This window comes from Callospermophilus lateralis, chromosome 7, assembly GCF_048772815.1.
Source record: "Callospermophilus lateralis isolate mCalLat2 chromosome 7, mCalLat2.hap1, whole genome shotgun sequence".
NCBI classification, from domain to species: domain Eukaryota; kingdom Metazoa; phylum Chordata; class Mammalia; order Rodentia; family Sciuridae; genus Callospermophilus; species Callospermophilus lateralis.
Window position 1 is genome coordinate 141,596,659 of NC_135311.1, and position 22,292 is coordinate 141,618,950.

Sequence of the window (22,292 nt, forward strand, 5' to 3'; positions counted from 1 at the left end):
GCTCCTGAGGAGGTGCGCCGTCTGCCGAGCGGGGTACCTGGCCACCACCACTGTCTGCTGGGCCCTCGCACCCTGCTGGGTGCAGAGGAAAGGACCGCCAGCTGCTGGTGCGCGAGAAAGCCCACTGCCCTCATCCCAAGAGGTGGCACAGAGCCCGGATCCCGAGCCACTGGCCGCTCCTGCTCTCCTGCCACCCCTCCTGCCGGTGTTCCTCGTCCCCACCCTTGGCCAGCCTCCCCGCCGCCCCCCAGGAAGCGCACACAGACCTGCACACGTGTGGACACTGCAGCGCACGTGTGGACACTGCAGCCACGTGTGGACACTGCAGCGCATGGGCGACTCCGAGCCCCTGGCGCCTTCCAGACCCCACCAGCTCCTTCCCTCTCCCTAGCTCACCCCAACTCCTGGCCCCGTGGAGACTTCTCGGCTGGACCTCAGCCGCCCACCTTCAGCAGCTCGGGCAGCCTGCTTCCCCAGTGAAGGTGGTCTTCTCCAGGACAGGGGCTTGGCGGGAGCGTGCTCTGCTCTCCGCCGCCCAGGCGAGATGTGACATGCACCCACAGTCGGAGCCCGGAGCCTGGGGGGGGCCCTGAGCTGGGCTCTCAGAGGCGGGCGGACTTCTAGAGGCTTCTACTGCCCCCTGCCACCGAGGCTCCATGTGGGTCACATGATCAGAGGACAGTGTTATCTGTGACCTCAACAGCCCGGCTGCAAACTGGGGCCTCTTCAGGCCTTCCTCACTCCCAATGCCACCACCTCAATGCTTGTGTCCCCCGAATCCAGATGTCACAACCTAGTCCCCAACATGTCAAGGGCAAGGCCTTCAGAGGGTGACTAGGCCATGAGTCCTGTACCCTCCTGAGGTGCCCACGTTGTCACCTGCCACACACCCCCTGGAGGAGGAAAGGTGACCCTCCCGAGAACTAGTGTTAGAATAATGGTCATCCCCAGGCAAATGGAGAGCTCTGGCCTAAACCTCCCTTTTATAATAAGAACCAACTCGAATGAATCGTAAACCTAAATGCAAAATACAAAAGCGTACAAAATGATCCAAGTTGTCAACGAGTCGATGATCTAAACAGGCAACTCTCAAAAGAAGACGTGCGGATGGCCAAGAAACACGTGACAAAGCATTCAACCTCCTGATCCTCAGGGAAACGCCGATCAAACCCACAGAGGTCCCCTCACCCAGGAAGACCAAAGGTAGCATGCTGGAGGGGACATGGGGCAGGGGGACCGTCACGTGCTCTTCCGGGAGCGTGGGTTAGTGTAGCGGGTATGGAGGGCAGCACAGGAGCTGCTTGAAAACTAGACAGACCTGCCATAAGGCCACGCAGGTCCACGGGCTGCTTCAGTACGTGGCCAAGGAAATGAGATCAGCGTGTCCAGGAGACACGCCCACGCTCCCTGAAGCGTCCCCAAGAGCCAGGATATGGAGCCACCTGGGTGCCCTGCAGCAGGTGGGTGGCTCAGGTGTGGTCTAGAAGCCCAGTGGAGCACGACACAGCCCTAAAGAGGAGTGGAGTCTGCCACGGGCAGCAACCTGGGTGCACCTGGAGGACCCTGCGTAGGTGAAATGAGCAGGCTCAGGGAGATGGGTCCCGCAGCCCTCGGGAACCTGCAGAAGCCAGAATCCTGATCTCACGGAGTGGAAAGCAGGACAAGTCACCAGGGGTGAAGGTGGGGCAGTGGGGCAGGAGAAGCCACTGCTCACGTTCCACAGCACAGAGGACGACTGGTGGGCAGCCATCATCCCCTGTGCCTCCCAGGGCAACTGGTGGAGAGGACGTGGCGTGCTCCTAGCACAAAGAAACGGTCACAGTCGAGGTGAGAGGCCAGTGACCCTGATGGACCCTCACGCCTGACACGTGCAGGAAAACACCACACTGACCCTGCAAAGGTGCGCGATTATTATATGCCAATTAAAACCCAAAAGCTTTGCGTTAAAAGGGTCTCTATAAACTTTAAGAGGAACACACGAGCGGGGAATCTCACCACCGAGGATGGGTAAGGTGTTCTTAGGTCACTGAAAGCATAATCCATCAAAGAAAAAGAAATAGACGGAGTGAAGCGTCAAGATGGAAACGCTCCGCTACTCAAGACCCTGGGAGAGTGAGGAGGCCAGCCACAGACCTGGGGGAGATGTTCACAGATCACACATCCTCAACCAACTCGCACCCACAATATGTAAAGACCTCTCAAGAATCAACAACCCAATCTGAAAGGGCAAAAGACTTAGACACCACACCAAAGAGGTGACATGGCGGCAAACAGCACATGAAGAGAGGCCCAACCTCATCAGTCAAGCAGCAAGTGCAAGTCAAGCCACAGCGAGAGCGCACACGGCCACAGAGATGGGTGACACCCGAAGGACTTCAAATGTGAGCAGCATGGGGAGCGGCATGGGGTCCCCCGGCCATGGCGGGCATGCAGGGTGGCACAGCCACTTGGGAAAGCTGTTTGCTGGTCTAAGACCCAGCGATCCCTCCGACATTTGCCCTGGAGAAATAAAAGCAGGGCCAGGCAAGAGCTGTGTGCCGTGTTGACAGCAGGTCTACTTACCGTCTCCCCGGGGCAGAGCAGCCTGTCCTTCTGGGGGAGTGCATGGCCACCATGTGGCCTGCGTGTGCCCGGGGAGCCTGCTCAGCCAGGAGGGGCGTGAGCTCCTGACCCAGCGACCCGGTGAAGCCCCCAGACGTCTGTGGGGTGACAGGCGATGGCACACACACAACGTCCTCCTTGAGGGAGCCGGTGGGGCTGGGCAGACCAGCAGGGCCCAGGGACAGGGACGGGAGGGCCCAGGCAAGAGGACCAGGGAGCTCTGGGGGACGAGTGGCGGTTCTGACTGCTCATGAAGGCGGTGGGACGTGGGGGCCCACATGCTAAACATGGAGCTGCACATCAAAAAGAAGTCAGTTTTCTTGTGTCACTTTTTTAAAAAACTATACACAGGATGCATAAATTACACCAAAAAAGAACACGTTTCTGTCCTTCAAGAACCATTCCACCCTACTTTTGGAAGCTTCTCCCTGGATGCCATAAGGCCCTTCAGCTGGTGCAGAGGCGGGCACCGCGTGGCTCCCACGGCCACCTGGGACCCCACAGAAGCAAGTATCCCTCGCTGTTCCCAGGCTGGCCCTGAGGGGTGGTGGCTGCCCCGCCGGAGCCCCCGCCAGGCCTGGGGGTGCCCGCCGGGGCTGCTGGGGAGACGGGCAGTGGGGTCCAGAGCCCAGAACCCCCCTGAGGAGGTAGAGGGCTTTGGCTCTCTCCCTTGGCCAGCGGAATGGGGGGGATTTCAGGCTGGGGGTGGGAGGGCTGCTGGAGAACAGGCCCTGGGCCGGGGCAGCTGGACAAGAACCCACCAGGGTCAGCAGCCCCTGCTGCTTGGGCTCAGGCCAGCCTTCTGGCTCTGCGGCACTTGAGGACTTGAGGTCTGCCCTTGATGGCACTGTAGACCCGGGGCTCTTGCTACGAGTCCATCTCAGGTGCCCTCACCTCAAAATAAAAGACGGGCAGCTCTGTGGATGATGGGCTCGTCTGGTCTCCCTGCTGTGCACCCTGACTTACAGAGAAGTGTTTCAATTCTGTGTCCCCACACCCAGGAGCCCGAGCTCCACAGCGAACCTCCGCCGGCTGCCTGCAGCCACCATCCGACCTGCCTGCCCCACCTCTGCGGGAGGGCATTGCTCCTGCCTCCGCCCGGCGAGGACTTGCCTGAGGTCTATTCCACGACCCTGTGTGGCTGGGTGACGTCACAGACACCTGCCTACCTGTCTTTTCATCCCGGCTACAATAGGAGCTCTCTGGGGCCAAAAGCACATCCCTGAGGGCCAGCTCCCTGCCAGCGTCTTCTGAAACACAGAGGGTAGACCCTCCAGAGACCCGGCAGCCTCAGATCTCCCATAAGCCGCTGTTCATGTCGGATTCCGCCTCCAGATTCACCCCTGCCCCTCCGTCTCTGGTCTGGTTGCTGCCAAGCTGCTCTCCGCTCCCCAGGTAACTTCATGGGGCAGGGCCTCCCGTCAAGCAGCCCAGGGGCCGAGGCCGCCCAAGTCACTGGAGAGTGGAGGGGAGGCTGAAGGTGGCCCCAGGCAGGTGGGCGAGGCTTGCTGTGGGGCTTGGTCCTCTCCCAGGGGCCCTGGGGGACACTGAGCTCTTTCAAACAATTATTAGAAATGTTTAAGGTGTAAACACCGCCTTGAGCTCGCAGACACTGCAACCACTTGCCATGTTTCAGTGCTAGAGACCCTTCTGCACCCAGTATCCAGGGTGCGGGGCCTGTCCTGCCGCGCTCTGCCTACACGGAATGGCCAGGAGGGGAGACCACAGCTCCCAGATGAATACGTCTTCAAGGGAGAGAAGAGAGAGGAGAGAGGAGAAGATGGATAGATGATAGGAAGGTGGATGGATGATAGATAGATAATTGATAGATTGATAAATGGATGGATGGATGGATAGATTTATAAAAGTAAGGATGGATGGATGGATGGATGGATGGATGGATGGATGGATACATAGATCATAGATAGTAGATAGAGGCAGAAAATAGATGATAGATGGATGGCAGACACTGACAGACAGATGGTAGACAGACCATAGGCGTAAAGACAGGTGCATAGGGAGATGTTGCTAGAGAGACAGAAATAGGCAGGTGGCTGAGAGACGAGACAACTGGACAGGTAGACAACTGGTTAATAGACAGGTGGATCACAGCAGAGGAGAACCGGAGGGTCCTTGTGGCAGCTGATTTGCCGCCTGCAAAGCTGGGATGGTGTCCCGCTGTGTCCCGCTGTGCTGGCGTCTGTGATGAGACCCCCCAGCAGGAGCCTGGACACCACAGTCCTTCTCGCAGTCTGGAGCCTGAGAGGGCAGGCCAACTGGCAGGACTGTGTTGAGGGCCACAACCGAGTCGGGATGACGTATGGCATTTTGCCAGAAGGGAGTGGTTGAGAGGTGACGCCAGCAAGCTATTGAGATGATGACGGTTATGTTAAGCTGTGTATTCAATTGTATGTACGACCTTTGCTGTCCCCTGGAGTTCTCGCAGGGTTCCAATAGAGTGGGTGGACGAGGGAGTGTTCCCGGGGGAGCATGTGGGGAGTGTGTGCTGGTGGAGTTCGGGAACAAAGAGTTGCTGTTTGAACCTACAAGGGCTTTGAGGCGGCTCGGTTATTTGTGCCCAGCCAGACTGCGGCAGGACTGTCTCCTGGCTGTGGCTGCACCTTCTGTGACCTCTCGTGGGGCACAGGGGTCACCTCTCTGGTGATTCTCCATGTAAAGGCCCTTCAGGGGCCCCACCCTCCTGGCCTCGTCCAACCTTGCTCCCCTCCCCAAGGGCACCTCCAAATCCTCCACCTTGGGGCTCAGAGTTCCGGAGTGTGAAAATCCAGCTCTCCCTGCTGCCCACGTGGCGCTGGTGCCCAGCCGCTCTGCTCAGGGACTGAGAATACCTCAGCCTCCTGTGCCCAGACCAGAGAACCAGTGTCTTCACCTACAACCTCGTCCCCGGGGTGATGCGAGGCTTTCAATGGGTACCATGGGGGCTCCCAAAAGACGCGCCCGAGCCCTCATCTCTGGAACCTGGGGCCTGGGGCTTGATGTTCTGGTTTGGAAAACCCGACCTTGAAAGCAGGTGGGGTTCAGCCAAGGTCTGGAGGTGAGGCTGCCCGCTGTCTGAGTGGCCCTACACCCAGGGACAGGGTCTTTACGGGAGCCCAGACAGCACACGGTGAGAAGATGGCGGGGGCCATGAGCTACAGAGCCAGGAGGACCTTGAAGAGGCCCAGGGTTCTCCCAGCGCCTGAGGGACACGGCCCTGGCCCCTTGCCGAGGGGCTCTGCCTCAGTGAGAGCAACTGCAGCTGTCCTCAGCCCAAGGGGCAGCTCCCGTGGTGCCCAGCAAACCCACACGGGATCAGGCGCTGCGCCCCAGAGGCCCAGGTGAGGCTCAGACTCGGCCCTGCTGCCTCTGGGCCAGAGAGCGTGGCCTGCGCCGGGGTGGGCGCTAAATAGAGAAACCATGACAGAAGAATTAGAGCTAATTTTGTAAGGAAATCTTGTTTTTGGAGAGTTTAATTTTTTGTTGTTGTTCCTTTGGGGTAAAAAATAAGAAAACAGATTTCCCCATTCCCAGACAGAATCATTAAGTCGGTGTGGATAGCAGAGGCTTAATTTGTCCCAGCCCTGTACAATTTCATCATTCTAGACTATTAAAATTTTTAATCAAAGGTTTCAGTTATTAAACTGCCCGAGGTTGGCAAAGATTTGCTGTTATCTTACATTAAAATCCATCATGATCCAAATAAAATGAAATTAATTTGAGATACTGAAAGGAACTCAGGCCAGAGGACTGCTGTTGTTTCCGGGGCTGAGCTGGGCACAGCAGGTGCTGGGAGGGCCCACCACGCAGCCCCCAGCACCAGGAGGGCACTGAGCCCCCGGGAGACCTGGAGCCGAGCTGGGGAGAGGAGGATCCTGGAGACTGGGCCCAGCTGATGACTGTGTCAATGTGCATGGGCCCCACCCAAGGCCCCACCCCTCCTGGCTTCTCCGTCAGTCCTCCTGGCTTCTCCGTCAGTCCTGAGCAAGCCTCTCCGCCCCCTCCTTGGTCCTCAGCAACCCACAGGTCAGATTCCCCTCTGTGTCCTCCCAGCAAGGTCCTGGGCACCCTTGTCCCCAGCACCAGCCCCAAGCCAGCCTTCCAGGGAGCTGCCCAGGCAGAAGGAGGGTGCCTTCAAGCACAACTGCCCGAATGCCATCAGCAGGAAGCTAAGCTTGTCCCCGTGGGTGCAGCAAGTATGGCCATCGCAGCTCGAAGCAGAGTATCCGCCTCGAGACCGGCAGGGGCAGCACCGGAAAGGAGCCTGTGAGCTGGCGACTCTGACCTCAGCCCTGCCCTGCTCCCTGCTGAACGCGGCCATCATCCCCAGCCCTGCCCCCTGCCCCGAGGTGCGAAAGAGACCTGTGCCCTGCGTCTTCCATTCAAGAAACGGAGACCTCCAGCGGCCCAGGCCTGAGGGACCGCCTGTGTGTGGCATTGGATTCCAGCACCTCTTCACCACACCACACCCACCTTGTCCCTGTCCCCGAGAGCTGCCCTCCGAGAACCACAGAGATGGCTCTCAGGACCACACTCAGCCACCCCTGTCTGTCCAAAGGGAGCCCCAGGATCCTCCCACACTTTTGTTATCTGTGGCCTGTGCTTCTGTGGTGGTCAATTCTGTGTCCACCTGGCCGAGCCACAGACCCAGGCCAACAGTTAGAGGCTAGTGGGGCTGTGGCTGCGAAGGTTTGGGGTAGATGCAACTCTGAGCGATACAGAGGGCCCTCCAGAATGTGGAGAAAGAAAGGAGGGAAGGAAAAAAGAAAGACAGCAGGTGGACAGACAGACAGACAGCTCTCCTGCTGCCCTGCGTCCCTGGAGCCCTGGGCTAGCACAGCCTCCACCTCAGGCACAAGAGCAGGAGGAGACCCTTGCCAGGGAATCTGGGAGCTGGCCAGCACCTCATGGGCTGGCCTGTCCAGCCATCCTGGATCCAGTCACTTCCCCTCACAAGGGAGGTGGATCTGCTGTGACTGCAGCACCCACAGAGCAGCCGGGGGTGCTGGGCACTGATGGACCGCCAGCAGCTTGGGTGGCAGTGCCCACCCCACAGCAGATCCAACCTGTCGGGGTCCTGGAGGTCTCAGGTGCTCCACCACATGCTCCACCCACAAGCCCCTGAGCAGCCACCTGCCACACAGCCCACCTCACGTGGGCTCGGAGCTCTCTGGCCAGCTTCAGCACCACCAGAGCCGGCCTGAGCCTCACGGGAGTGCTCCCTCTGTGGGTCTTCCTGACCCCAGAACAGGCCTCCCTGCCCCCCTCCACCCTGCGCTGGGTACCACCGCTCCAGGCCGGAGCTGCAGGCTGGAGACCACGTCCACACCCAGCGTGGCAGCCCCAGCTCCCTGAAGCTGCAGTCTGCCCAAGACCCGGAGAGTGTCTGCCATCTTGGGGCTCTCTGACATGCCTGAGGTGACCCCCTGAGCCCCCGTGCCCAGCTCCCTGTCCCCAGCAGTCAGTAGAACATCCTCGGCAGCCACCCAGGGAGGCCACGGCCCAGGTGACAGAGTGACTCCCTCCAGGGGCTCAGCGCTGGTGGAATCTGCTCCACAAGGACCCCAGCAGGCGCCTGAACCCACAGTCCACCTTGCCTAGGCCAGCATCCTGTGCAGGGCAGAGGGGCTCCTTGGTCACCTGCCCCACCTCCTCTGTGGGTCAACCACGAGCCTCCTGGAGGAGGCTGGTTCCGACCCGTCCATTCAGGCTGGGCCCTGTGCGTTGCCTGTGACCCGCCATGGCTGAGTCCTGCCTCCACGGAGGCTTCCCGCCAAGCCAGAGACAGCAAGTATCCTCTAGACAGAGAAGGGAGACCCATGGAGCCATGGGAGCGACGAGAAGGGGGCCGAGGAGGGGAGACCACTGAAGTACGGGGTGAGGGAGCCCCCTGGGGAGGGGCTCAGCGGAGCCTGGGTGTGGGAGAGCCGCGGGCGGAACACGGGCAGGGAAGGAGCCCAAACAGCTCGGAGGTGGGAGCTCAGGGAGGCGAGGACAGAGGCCTGGGCACAGAGGTGGGAAGAAGGGCACCGGCCCCAGGACTCGCAGGCCGGGTGAGCAGTTGGGGTCTCCTGGTGAAGGCCTAAGCAGAGCTTCCTGAGACCACACCTGCAGGTGACCACTGTGGCCCCGGGTGCGAGGAGCTGTAGAGGGAGGCCTGGGAGGGGACAGTGTAGGAGGCCCCACAGGGAGAGGGCTGGGAGGTAGGTGGGTGGTCAAGAGGTTAGACCCCCTGTCCCTGGTCCAGATGTCAAGGTGAGGTCACCAGCCTCAGGGACAGGGCAGGGAACGAGCAGACGGCTCCCTTAGAATTAAGCAGGACGCCCCAGACGTAGCTCGAGGGCTGCAGAGAGAGGACCTGACTCCAGGCAGGGGAGGGTCTGGGTGTCCTAGAGCTTTGTCCACCTGAGCTGCGAGGAGACCCTGGCCCTCAGCTGGGATGGCGGCAGAACAGACGGAAGGGACCAGAGGAAGGCCGAGCCTCCTTGAGGGGGCAGGCACCTCCTGACGGGGACCTGGCTGTCCAGGGGGAGGCCTCTGCACAAGTGATCCACCTGCCAGTGGTGGCAGAGACAGGCAGAGGTGAGAGGTCAGGCTGGACTTTCTCAGGGACAGAAAGCAAGGCCAGAACCGGGGGCCTCCGACTCAGGCTGCAGGATCTCGGAGTGTCCAGGAAAGGGGGCAGCACACGGGGAGGGAGGGTGCTTCTGCAAGGCCGCCAGGATGGGGTCTAGCGGGATGGAGGTCCTTGGAGACAAGGGCACTCTCGAGGATATGAGGGTCCACTGACCCCCAAGACCAGCACCTGGACCTGGGCCGCCACCCGGCTCCACACTTGACCCCACTGTCCACCCAGGGACGCAGGCACTTCCCTCCTCTGGGTCTCTCCTCAGGTTGGAACAGCAGGGACCGGCCAGACGCCTGCTTCAGAAATCCGCACGTGTGGGAAGGCCTTTGATAACCAGCGCATGTCCGCCAGCCTGGGGCCCTCAACCCGCCACCTTGGCAGGAGGCCGAGAGGAGAGGCCCTGCTACAGACGTGGCGACAACGGGCAGCCTTTTAAAGAACAAGAAGAGCCATGGCCCCTTGTGTTAATTTCTGCAGATCCCTGCGTCAGAGGCACCGAGCAACAGAGCGTCACCTTGGGCTTGGTTGTACTTGATCAGAGACTCGAAATCTAATAAAAGAGTTTGTCAGGGCGACCTCATTTTATTACAGAAAAATCAGCATCCCTGGCCCCCACACCCACCCTGAGAAGGGCGTGTGCTTGCCGTGTGTGTGTGTGTGTGTGTGTGTGTGTGTGTGTGCGCGCGCGCACGCGCATGGTGGCTGCCACTGTCACTAGCTGGGGGCCCCTCCTCACTGCCTGTCCCTGCAGACCCCCCTTTCTGTGCTGTCCTGACTGTAGGATGAGGAAGACAAGCAGAGCGTGGGCCTCACGGGCTCAGGACGAGACCCACCCTCTGCGTGGGGTTCAGCGGACACCTCAGCTCAGCCCACGCCCAACCCATGCAGACGGCTGTCCCCTCCTATTTCCATGGCCCTGGCCACGTCAGGAATACCCACGGCAAGGTACCATTGAGGGAGCCGGTGGTTCCTATGATAAGAAGGAACCCTGCTGCGTCCTGGCCACTGTCCTCCCACCTAGGGACTCAGAACCAGCAGATTCAGGGCCCAAGTTAAGGCCCCAGCCCATGGGGACACAGACCTCCAAAAGGTCTCCAAAATTAACCCTCGGACACTGTCCCCAAGTCCTTAGGAGCAGAGCTAAGGAAGACGTCGCCCTTACCCCTCTCAGGCACAGCTCAGAATTAGTCATTTTACATAATCCCTTAATGGCTCGTAATTAACCATGGAAACGTGGAATGTGAAACGGAAACTATCCTTTTGCCAAACACACGCGGTTGGAGGTCTGTTTACTCTCCATCCTCTGGGTGACGTGCGAGGTGTCTGAGGCTTGTTTTCTCTGCTTGTCTGCTGATGGGTGCTGAGGTCCAGGAGTGGGGTAACCGCGCTTCCCCGTCCTGCAGGACATCAGGTGCCTGCGCACTGGGCCGGCTGAGCACCGCTGCCTGACCTCACGCATAGCTCTCCACCCCTGTAGGCAGCTGTACCTTGCTGGTCACTGGCAGTCCTGTGTGCTCGGTGTCCACATGACGGGCCCCTGGCCTTGTCGGTGTGTCTGGTGCGGCCACCCAGCTCCTCCCATCCTGTCCCCTCCCTGCACTGGAGTTTGCACAGACACCCGGGTGGCCTCCACAATCCCCAGCCTGCAGTGCATGGCACGTCCACCCTGAGGCCTCCTGGGGTCCCATGGGCTGGTGTCGGGCTGGCACCAGCGGCACCCCTGTTCCGTCAGCTGGTTCTGGGAGGTCTGCAAGTAGGCCCAGATCCTTCCAGAACCACGGGGTGGGACGCACCTGGCCACCTCGGGCTCTCCTGCAGACCTGTGGGCACCAGCACTCGCCTTCCGGGCTTTCCTTCCTGGGGCCCAGCAGGTGTGTGGCGGCATTTTGTCCCCAGGTTGGCGTGTGCGGGGGAGGAGCCTCCAGGCTTGTCTTCGGGGTCCCCACGATGCCTGCCCAGCGCGTCCGTGTCCTTGGCCGCGCTCCCACCTGGGGCTCTCATCTTGTGAATTGCAGGTGCCCCTGTGTCCTGTGGATGGGCCCCATCCCTCCGACACCGCAGGCCCCCCTCGGGTGTCCAGCTGAGGCACCGCTGTCCTGTGGTCTTTCCTGGGACACACGGGCTGGCCCCTGAGCTCTGAGCATGGACACCACATCCCTGCTCACAGCGAGAAGACCCTCTCCCGGTTTTCCTTTAACTTGTGCTTCTCTTGTGGGGACCTCGACCCAGCCACACCCAGCGGTGCGTGGGTCACGAGGACTCAGCTCTGCTTTGGTCCTGCTGTGTTTTCATGCCTTCCCACAGACAGCTGCCGCGGTGGTTTGAACGTCTGTCCCTCCAAAACACACGTACACGTCCAGCTGCCCCGGTGAGCTGTAAGGACAGACCTCCAGGAGGCTGTCAGGCCGGAGGCTCCACCTGGATGGTGGCTGGTGACACTGGGAGGACGAGCTGCAGCCCCCAGCGCTCTTGGTGCTCCTACAGGCACCAGGAAGGTACTTGCCAGGTGCCGGCACTTCCATCCTGGCTTCCAGCCTGAGAGCTGTGAGCGGGTGGCCCCTGCTCACCACGGGGCACCAGCCCTCGGCTCTGCCACCCAGTGGGACAGGCCGGGCAGCAGGCAAGCCTCCCGCTTCTCCCGCTTGGCCAGGAGAGACTGTGGTCCTTCTCCCCCGTCCATTGCCACAGCAGATGCCCTGGACAAAGCCCACTCCATCTCTCATCCATCTCCAGTGCCCTGGGAGAGGCCACCAACATTTCACTGAGGGTTTTTACGAAACGAGCTTTTACTCGTTCTTATTTTCCCAGCCACCTGTGTTAAATGGAGACTAACTGTCCTAGTGATCCCTGCGCAGACCTCCAGCACCGTCATCGGCACCAGGCGTTTGGGGGCACAAGGTCTGTGGCTCCATGTGGCCTCGTCACCTGTTTACCTGTCCAGCTCCCAGCCACATCCCAGTGCACTTCGGCTTCTGGTACGTGTGATGAGCGTTGCCCACACCATTAATGTGGGCCCTCGACACCGCTCAGGCCCCGCCGTGTCCCCGACTCCTCTTCTTCCTCGCTTGTCTTTCCAGAAGTCCAGCATGTGGGTTTCCTAAGGGGGGGCTCTGCAGTGTTCGACCACCACAGGTTTTGCCACCTGCGTCCCCAGCTTGGCCTTCTGTTTCCCTCTACATAGTTTCTGGGGCGAGGTGGGCGCTCCTCGTCTCTCTCCAGGCCTCGTGCTCTCCGGGGCATCTCCTGGCCTCGCTGGCTTGCTGCCAGGTGCTCCAGCTCCGGTCTCCCTGGGGCTGCTCTGGCTCTGCCCGGCTGGCTCTGTCCTCCGCATCACGTTACCACCACTCTGCGGGTTTGTGACTTCCTTGATTGTCTCCCAGCGTGTCCATGAGAACGATAGTGTTCACTGGGCACAGTGGCACAGGACTGCAATCCCAGTGCTCAGGAGGATCAAGGTCAAGGTCAAGGCCACCTCAGCCACTTAGTGAGGCCCTAAGCAACTTAGTGAGATCCTGTCTTGAAATTTATAAAAAGGGGCTGTGGGGCTGGGGATGTGGCTCAGCGGTTGAGTGGCTCAGCGGTTGAGTGCCCCAGGGTTCAATCTCTGGCACAAAAATTAAGAAGTTAGTATTCCCAAAATTACGATTTTGTAAAAACTATCCTTGTGTCGATTTGAATTTTTATTTCTTTGTGGTTGGAGAGTGTAGTTATTTATTGACTCTTAGAAATGCGTGGATGCGTTATGGCCCCACACGTGACGCGTTTTGCTCCTTTGTGCGTGCACACCCTCTGTGTGTCGGGGAGGCTCCGTGTCCGCCCAAGAGGCTACACCTCTGGGACTCGGCCTCTCTCTCTGCCCTTTTAGAAGCTGTGCCTCTGGGTGAGTAGGGTGATGGACAGAGCTGTAGATACAGTTGCACCATATGCTCTTCTCTTGTTTCTGAACCTTGAGTCCAGGTCCTGCCTGCGTTTTGTGGACTTCACAATGGTGGTGCTGTCCCCCTGTGAGGCAGCCTGAGGGGGCCATGTGGGCATGACGCATGAACAACCAGGTCCGAATACGGCAGCCTGTTAAGTGTCAACTTCTAGCTCTTCCAGTTTTCAGTTCCCACAAGTCTCCAGCCTCAAGCCGCCAGGGCACCTCGGACAGTCTCCCAGAGGTCCTGCCTGGTCTCTGCTCAGCACCAGGGGACCTCTCTCTGCTGCGCAGAAGGTGCACAAGGGGCTCGAGAAGAGACAGAAAGTTCTGGGCTCCATGACAACCCCCCTCTGGTGGAAGTCAGAAGATAAATGTCCCTCCAGAGCCCAAGAAGGAGCGCAGGCTCCTGCCCTCCTTCCTGAGTGCCCCCAGAGCTCCACGCTGACATCTGAGTCCAGCCCTGGTCCCCGCAGCCTGCCCTGGAAGCATTGCTCGGAGCCTACAGCACTGCCGTCCTCTCTCTCTGGCTCTGGGGCATCGCCTGAGCTATCCCTGCACCTTGCAAGGGTCTAAGCTGAGAGCCCACCCCACCCAGCTCCTGCAGCCTCAGGCGCATGACTTTCCCAGGAAGCCACAGCCAGCTGCTGACCATCCGGGGTCTGGGCACTCAGAGCCCAGACAAACCAGGCCAGCACAGTCTTATTAGAGAGTCCCCAGGAGGAATGCTGGCTGCTGGGCAGGGCCACCCCAGTTGCCCTGTGTCCTGGTCTGCAGGACCCAGGAGTCCCAGGAGACCTCCTCTCCTACCTGAGGAGTGAGCGCCCAGTGGCTGCTCTAACAGATGACCACCCGTAGGTGGCTTAAGGGAGCGGATGCTTGTTCTCTTAGTGCAGGAAGCCGGAAGCCAGAGCTCACGTGTCGGGGGGCTGTGCCTCATGAGCCTCCTGCAGCTCCTGGTGCATTGACAGTCCTGGGCTACTCCAAACCACCTTATCTCTGCCTCCCTCTTCCCTGGGCCTGGGTCCCTGTCCTCTCTCTACAGGACACCACTCAGGGGGTCCTGGGTCCCATCTCCTCTTCTCACAGGACATTATTCCAGGTGTTCACAGCCCATCCTGATCTGGAATGACCTCATCCTAAAAAACTGCATGTACAAAGTCCCTGTTTCCAAAGGCTACACGACTGGGTCCAGGTGACCAGAATTGAGGGACACCCTAGAACCCACTGTAGGAGTTAAGAACAGTGGAGAGTTGAATCTGGGCACGGGTCTGGAGATCACACCTGCACTCTGTACCCACGGGTCTCTTGCTGGTGACCCCATTCCTCAGCCTCGCTGAGCCTTCCTTCTGTCACCTGAAAAATTTAGGCTGACCTTGTTTTATGGAGCTGAGAGGATTGAATGTGTGGGCGTGGTGTTCAGAAAAGCAGAGGAGAGGGTGGATGAGGGCGAAGAGTGAGTGAGTGAGAGTGAGTGGGTGAATGAGTGAGTGAACGACTGAGTGAGTGAATGAGTGAGTGAATGAGTGAGTAAATGAGAGAGTGATGGGTGAGTGAGTGAGTGAATGGGTGAGAGAGTGAGTGAGTGAATGGGTGAATGGGTGAGAGAGTGAGTGAATGGGTGAGAGAGTGAGTGAGTGAGTGAATGGGTGAGTGAATGAGTGAGTAAATGAGAGAGTGATGGGTGAGTGAGTGAATGGGTGAGTGAGTGAATGGGTGAGTGAGTGAATGGGTGAGAGAGTGGGTGAGTGAATGGGTGGGTGAGTGAGTGAGAGAGTGAATGGGTGAGTGAGTGAATGGGTGAGAGAGTGGGTGAGTGGGTGAGTGAGTGAGTGAGTGAATGGGTGAGTGAGTGAATGAGTGAGTGAATGGGTGAGTGAGTAAATGAGTGAGTGAGTGAGTGAGTGAATGAGTGAGTGAATGGGTGAGAGAGTGAGTGAGTGAGTGAGTGGGTGAGTGAGTGAGTGAGTGAGAGACTGAAGGAGTCTCCCACCTGCATGGCGCCAGGCGGGGGCCTCTGGAGCTGACAGCACCACCTGTCCCAGCGCAGCCCCTGGCTTAGGCACTCAGGGTCCCTCCTGTCCCTGGGGAGGTTGCAGAGGCTCTTCCCTGAACCTGGTGAGCAGTTTGATCTTCAAAGTGGGGTGATGTTTGGGCAAACTCCACCACTGTCCCCTTCGTCACCGCTGTGTTGCAGATGGCTCGGAGTGGGCGTGGAGAAGGGCATCTATTTTCCTGGCCAATAGGGTTTATTTTTGCTCTAGTGAATGACACATGAGCGTCTGAACAAACTGCAGTGTCTCCTCCGGGAAGCACTTTGCCCCTCGCCCTGCCCTTCCTGGCTGGCTGGGGCAGCACCTCCTCCCCGCACCCTCTGCCATTCATCCTCCGGAGGTGGATGGAGTACAAACGGGGCGCCTGGGGGACCCGTGAGCTTGAGAGCACGTAGCATTAGGAACTGGCTTTGCAGCCATCAATTATACAAGAGCTCGGGACCCAAACCAAGCTGCTCTTCACATGCGGTGTAAATAAAAACACTAAGTGGTTTTTCTAAGTGTTTGATTTTTCAGCTGTGGTTTATTCCCCTACTAAATTTTCGTAAAGGCCCATTTATTCATCTTTGGAGGAAAATATATTTAGCAGTGTCCACTTGGTAGCGAGGGCTTGAGCCTGAACAAGGGAGAGCCGCACAACTGACCCACAGCAGGCCATGCTCCCAGCCTCGAGGCCAGTTTCCCCACCCAAAGAACCGGAGGCAGAACGGCCGCCTTCCGCAGGACCCCTTTCCCCGTGGAAACACGGACACGGGGCCAGCAGGACATACATGGGCACCTGTGACGTGATGCTGACTTCTATGAGAAGTCGACTCGGCAGTAACATGGGCGCATCTGGACCACAGCCAGAGAAGCCCCAGGACTGGGCTTAGCAGCAGCGCAGTGACCAGGGCTGCGTGCTGACCCAGGGCAAGGTGGCCATTCTGAAAGACAAAGGAGCTCCTTCACACCCAGATAGGGCACCTCGCCAGGAGCACCTTGTGTGGTTCTGGGGTCTTGGTGGTCCTGTCCCATCCCACTCCGCTGACCACACACCTGCCGAGTGACTGCAGGCCCCTCCTCTGGCTGAAGCACACCTGAGTGGCTCCCTCCCTGACTTGCAGCAGCCAGCCCCCCGCTGGGGAGCACTCCTGGCCACCCCACAGTGGACATCCAAGCCCAGTCCATGCTGGGCTCTGACACACACAAGCTCGCACTCTCTCTGCCTCTTCCCTTGTAGGAGAAGGGGACAGACAGAGCCTGGCCCTGGGGCCGCATCAGGACTCAGAGGGCCCATGGGGACTACCTTTGCCTCACCAGGGGACGCACGACTCCCTCCTGCTCAGGGTCCTGTGTTCTGGAAATTCCTGGGTCACAGAAATGGAGCCCGCACCTCCTGCCCCAGGGTTTCTCTTCTGGTTCCGGAACCCAGCGAGTCAAGAGCCGGGAGTGGGAACCCCAGAATCGCTCTGGGTTCACGACGTGGTACTGGGGTCAGACCCAGGCCTGCGTGCTGGGCAACACTCTGCCGCTGAGCTACCCCAGCCCCGGGGCTGGTTCTTCAACCAACCTGTCGTCTGTATTTCCTTCCAGTACTGCTCTGCTGTTCCGTGGCAGACTGGGACCTCATCGATCTGCTCCTGGGGCTCCGTTTGTCCTTTGGCGAGGCCAGGGAGATGGAGTAGGATTGTTTGGCCTGGCCTGACCTGGCCCTACACCATCGGTCACCACATCACCGTCTTTGACAGGGACCTTGGGTGAGAGATCTGTGCTGCTGGGATTGCTTTAGAACATCGGCGTTTGTGATCCACGTTTGAGCTCCGAGCCCCTCGGCCACACTTCCTTGTTATTATTATTATCAAATTATTTTAACCACGATTACTCATAAGTTCTCCCAAGCAGAAAGGCCACCTGGAGTACCCAGCAAAGGCAGAGAGGACAGAGGCCGTCCCCACCCGACGCCCCTGGGAAGGAAGGTAGAGTCCCTGTGGACACGCCAGGCAAGCTAGCTGGGGTCCAGTGCAAGGCCCTCCTGAGACGAAGGACATTTCCTGGGGACGGAGCTCAGCTCTCAAGGTCAGCACAGCTCCCTGCCTACTCAGCTCACCCTCACGGAGGGCCCTGTGGAGCCAGGGGGACGCGGGGCATCATACACAGGCTCAGGGCCAGCCCAGGGCCCAGGGCCGCCTCCCTCCAGCCCCGCACAGGCCAAGTTTGGATCCAGGTGTGATGCTGCCCACCAGTGGCACAGAACTTATTGGGCTGTAGCCCTGACCCCTGCCGGGCTGGGCCACATCTTCCAGATGACTCTTTAGCTGGCCTGTTGCCCCTTCTATTAACACCCCTCGGGTCACCCTGCTGGGTGACAGCTGTCCTTCAAAGCATGCAGCTGCCTGCCAAGCCCGCACTCGCCACACCAGGAAGAGAGCCATCCCCCACCACAGGACCAGGTGCCCCAGGGCCTTCCCCCTGCTGCCCCCTCCCATGCCATCCACTCCCCCCAGCCATGCCCTCCCCCATGATGCCCTTCCCTCCCCTCCCCCCAGGCCCTCCCCCACCATCCCCCACCCAAACCACACCCTCCCCCTTGGTAGCCCCTCCCTGAGGAAGCCTAGCCTGACATGGCCTCTCCAGAAGTGACCCTGGGAGCCGTATTTGGAGCCCCTGTGCACTGTCCTTGGGCCCCTCTTGGCTCCTCCACCACCGTCCCTCGGGACACCAGTCTTGTGATGAGACCCCTGTGGCTCAGAGGACCAGGTGGCCGGCTGAGTGCAGGGGCCACACTCCCCGCGGCTGCAGTGGAGCCGCTGAGCTGGGCCAAGGGACGCCGGGGAGACCAGAGGGCGCAGTGTCCGAGGCCGGGTGGCCGGCGTGCCTCCACCAAATTTAATTTATAAAAGAAGACGCTCTCCGTGCACTTGGGGCTTCTGTGGCCCATTCTACAAACGCACAGCCTCTGGCTGTCAGTGGAAATGAGCTGTCACAAGTATTTAAGTGAGATCTCCCAGCCTGGCGGAGGAGGCTAAGGCCACATGTACAAACCACAGGTGTCCTCCAGCACGGACAGCCCTACTCCCCTGCCCCCGCACTCACGCATCATGACCAGAGGCAGAGACCTGCAGCCAAAGACCCTCTGCCGCCCACCAGGCCGTCCTGTCCCTGCCTCCTGCCCCCAACCCTGTGTGCCTTCCGCTCTGCTGTCCCTGCACCCTTCCTGCTCTGGCCCTGACACGCCACCCTCACCTCCAGACCGACTCAAGCCCAGCCTCACCAGGAGCCTTCTCCACCCCTCCCCTGTCACCTCCTGTCCCCCTCAGAGTCCTTGCCTCAGCTCACCACCCTTGCTAGGGTGTCCCCTGCAGAGCTGGGATGCAGACGCAGGGCAGGGTCGGCGTAAGGGCCGATTCCTTGGGAGTGAGGACCAGGGAGCAGAGGCCAGGCCAGCAGAAGCCCACCATCGGGTTGCACGGGAGGCAACCTGAGGGCCTGGGCAGCACCCACCCCAGGCCCAGCCCCTTCCCTGACCTTGACCCCCAGGGGCCTCTGGAAGGGAGAGTGGGGGCACAATGCTAAGATGGGCACCAGGGGCCTCGGATGTGTGGAGAGCTGTGGGGAGGGACTCCTGGTACTCCTCCACCTCAGGGGGCAAGGGGACTCGTGGAGGGAGAGCGTCCTGGGGCCGAGGCTGATCAGGAACCCTCGCCTCCCCAAGGGACCGCCGCTGGCCTGAGGAAGCAGACATCTGCACGTGCGCCACCACGGAGGCCCCGGCAGGAGCGCCTGCCCGAGAGCTGTAGACAGGACCCTGCCCAGGCTGGGCCACGTCTGGGCCAGCAGAGCAGGATGCTAGCCTGCCACCATGGCCTTCTGCTTCTCCAGCCCGGCTGGCAGCCCTGGGGGACATCAGCAGAGGACCCGGGCAGGATCCTGGCCCCACATACTGTCATCATAAAGGGGCATGGGCATGAGCAACCACCAGTGCGCCACTGTCCACTCCACAGGACAGATGGCGCAGCAGGACACCTGCTCCCTGAAGTCTGTGCTGAGCCCAGGATGAAACTCCGTCCTCTGAGGCACCTTTTAGAGAAGTACCCAGGGGCTGGGGTGCAGAGCGCCGGCCTGGCATGCCCAAGGCTGGGTTCCGTCTCAGCCCCAATAAATAAACAGTTAAAATGGGATCAGTAGCCAGGTGTGGTGGCACTCAGCATCTCAGGAGGCTGAGGCAGGAGGATCACAAGTTCAAGGCCAGCCTCAGCAACTTAGCAAGGCCCTGAGCAACTTAATGAGATCCTGTCGCAAAAAAAAAAAAAAAAAAAGGGGCTGTGGATGGGGCTCAGTGGTTAAGCACCTCTGGGCTCAATTCCCAGTACCAAACAAACAAACAAACAAAACAAAAAAGGAATTGTGCGTTTAATTCAGGGGGTGTCCTCTGCCTGGTTTGTAAGGGGTGTGAAGTGGAACTGCCTCATGGAAGGAGGGTGACTTCCTCAAGCAACAGATGACCTTAGCCTGAACAGAAGGTGTCCTGGAGCAGACCAGGGGTCCTCCTGTTAAGGGCACAGTTTGCTCCTCCTGACGTGTGGGGAAAGAATCCCCGAACCCTCCACCGCTGCTGTCCTCGGCAGTGTCCGTCTGGGAGGTGCCAGCAGTTTCTGGGAAGTGACCCCAAGCAATGTCCAGGTGAAACAGACCAGTCCCCACCCCGAGACCCTTGCCATGATAAAGCTTCTCCTCTTGTCAGGAAGATTTTCTGAAGGGTGTCCACAGGAGAGCAGAGAACTTTCTGCGGAGGGCTCTGTGGATTGTAGCTCCCTCTCTCTTGTAAGTGCCAGGTCTGCAGACAAGACGTGTGAAAGCTCTGTCTGGCCCAAGGCCAAGGGACAGAGAGCAACCGCTCCCACCCACTGCCACGAAACCACCCCCTGAGGATGAATCGAAAGCAATTTCCAGGCTCAAGGTCCAGAGGTGTTTGGCCGTGAGCCCCTCTGCATCACGGCAGTCAAAGTAAACCCGCGTCCTGCTAATTCCTCATGTGTCCTGCATCACAAGGACATCGCAAGGTCATCACGGGCAGCACCTCCTCCTGAGCCACACAGGCTTCAGTGCAGTTTGTAGGATTCCTGTGCTTGGCCGGCTTCAAAGCTCAGAGTTGAAGGCCCCACATCCTGCATCCTGGCCATGCAGCCTGGTGACGATGGCATCTGCCCAGCCCCTTCAGAGAGTGTCACAGGGTTGGCTGGTTTTGAGTCCCTGTCCTGCGGGACTATTTGGGTGGCCTTGGAGGTGTCTTCTGAGGTCGCACCATGCAGGCCCAGGAGACAAGGAAGGTGAAGATGTGCGTCCAGGAGCTGCCCAGGGGTGGGAGGACAGGCAGCCTGGGGACCTGCCCCGGGGCCCTCCTGTCCAGGACCAGTTTCAAGCCTGTGTGTGCCTCCTGCCAGCAGGTCATTTCCGTGGTTTTACACACTGCTGCTGGTTTTGGCTTTTGTATTAAGAAAGCTCAGGGGGCGGTTCCCGGGGCTCTTGCAAGGCCCTCAGCAGCTCAGCTCTTGGCTGCTGTGGTCCAAGTACGTGGGGTTGAAGGGCCGGGTGGGCCTCCCTGCAGAACACTGAGCACCGCTGCAGGATGACCCGGAAATGCCGGCCTCATGGCAGAAGTGGGGAGAGCACCGGCAGGGCCAAGTCGAGGTCAGCACGCAGATCTTCCTCTCCACGTCCCTCCTAGAACTGGGACTCTGAGCAGAGGTGGGCCTCTGATCCATGGGCGCCCGTGACGTGTCCCTCCTGGTGCGTCCCCAGCATCACATCGTGACTGTTGGGGAGCCCCCCAGGCAGCTCAAAAGCATCTCCAAATGCACCTGGAGAAAGGCACAGGTAACTCTTCTCTCTTACCTCTGACCAGGGGTCCAATCAGAGACCAGGGCTCAGCTGTGTTGCCCAGGCCACCTGGGAAGTAGGGCTGGGTGCCCCCTTTGTGCAGGCAGCTCCCCTGTGACCCATTTCCAAACCAGAAAGCAGGGCTCACTCCCTGACAGAGGGAGAAAGGAATTCCCCCCCTCAAGTTTTGCTGAGCAGCTATTTGGTCCCCTTCCAAAGCCGTGCTCTAGCCAGAAAACAGAACAAGAGCCACTGTGGGGGGAGGCACCGGCCTGCCCATGCTGCCCAGACCACTTGATTGTAATCCTTCTTTAAACCTCCAAGAAAGCCCTACTGTCTCCCTCATTTCACAGACAAAGCAACAAGCCCGAGATGGAAGAGTGGCACGTCAGACCCCACCGGAGTGACTAAGGCCTGGGCTGCTGGTGCCGAAGGTCCAGCTGCGGCTGCCCTCTTTCTGATAAAGAAGCAGTTGTTTTTTTAAATTTCATCCTTATTACTAAAATCAGACTTTAGATCATTTTTAAAACAGAGAAGCGAAGAAACCTAAACCCAGACCCACGCCCCCTCCCCCGGCCTCACCGGCCCTGAGGATGCAGCTGGGGGCATAGAACCCCCCTCTGCTCCCGGGACCTTCCCTCCAGTTGCTTCCCCCTCGGGGGGCTCCGGGGGGCTCTTCTTCCTCCCCACAGCACCCTGGGCTAGGACACAAGCTGAAAACCTCATGTTGCTTGAGGACCCCTCAAAAGACCCTGTCTCCACACTCAGTCACATTCCGGGGCCTGAGTGTAGACGTCTCATTGCCCTGAGTTGCCTTCGTTTCTTGACCATCCCTCTCCGCTCTGCCTGCCTGATCCTAAACCTTGGTGACAGATGTCCAGAGGAGGGTGGTGCCGGGTGGGGACATGAACTTGCTCTCTTTCCCTGTGCCCCCCGTAGCAGGTGGCTTTCATCTTCAAGGTCGCAAGATGGCTGCATAGTCCCAGGCATGGCATGCTCATCCCAGCAGGAGGAAGGCAGAGGGGCGAAAGCCACCTCTAGTTGACAATTTCCTTTTGATTTTGAAGGGACGTCTTCTGTAGGGACTTCTGCCTACACCTGTTTGGCCAGGATGAGAGCCCCGCTCCTTCCTGGCTAGCTGCAGAGAGGGGGTACTGCCCTGGTCACAGAGGACACGGGAGGCCTCTGAGATGCGCCCTGGGTCCCCACATCTTGGTGTGTTTCTGGGGGACACAATCAC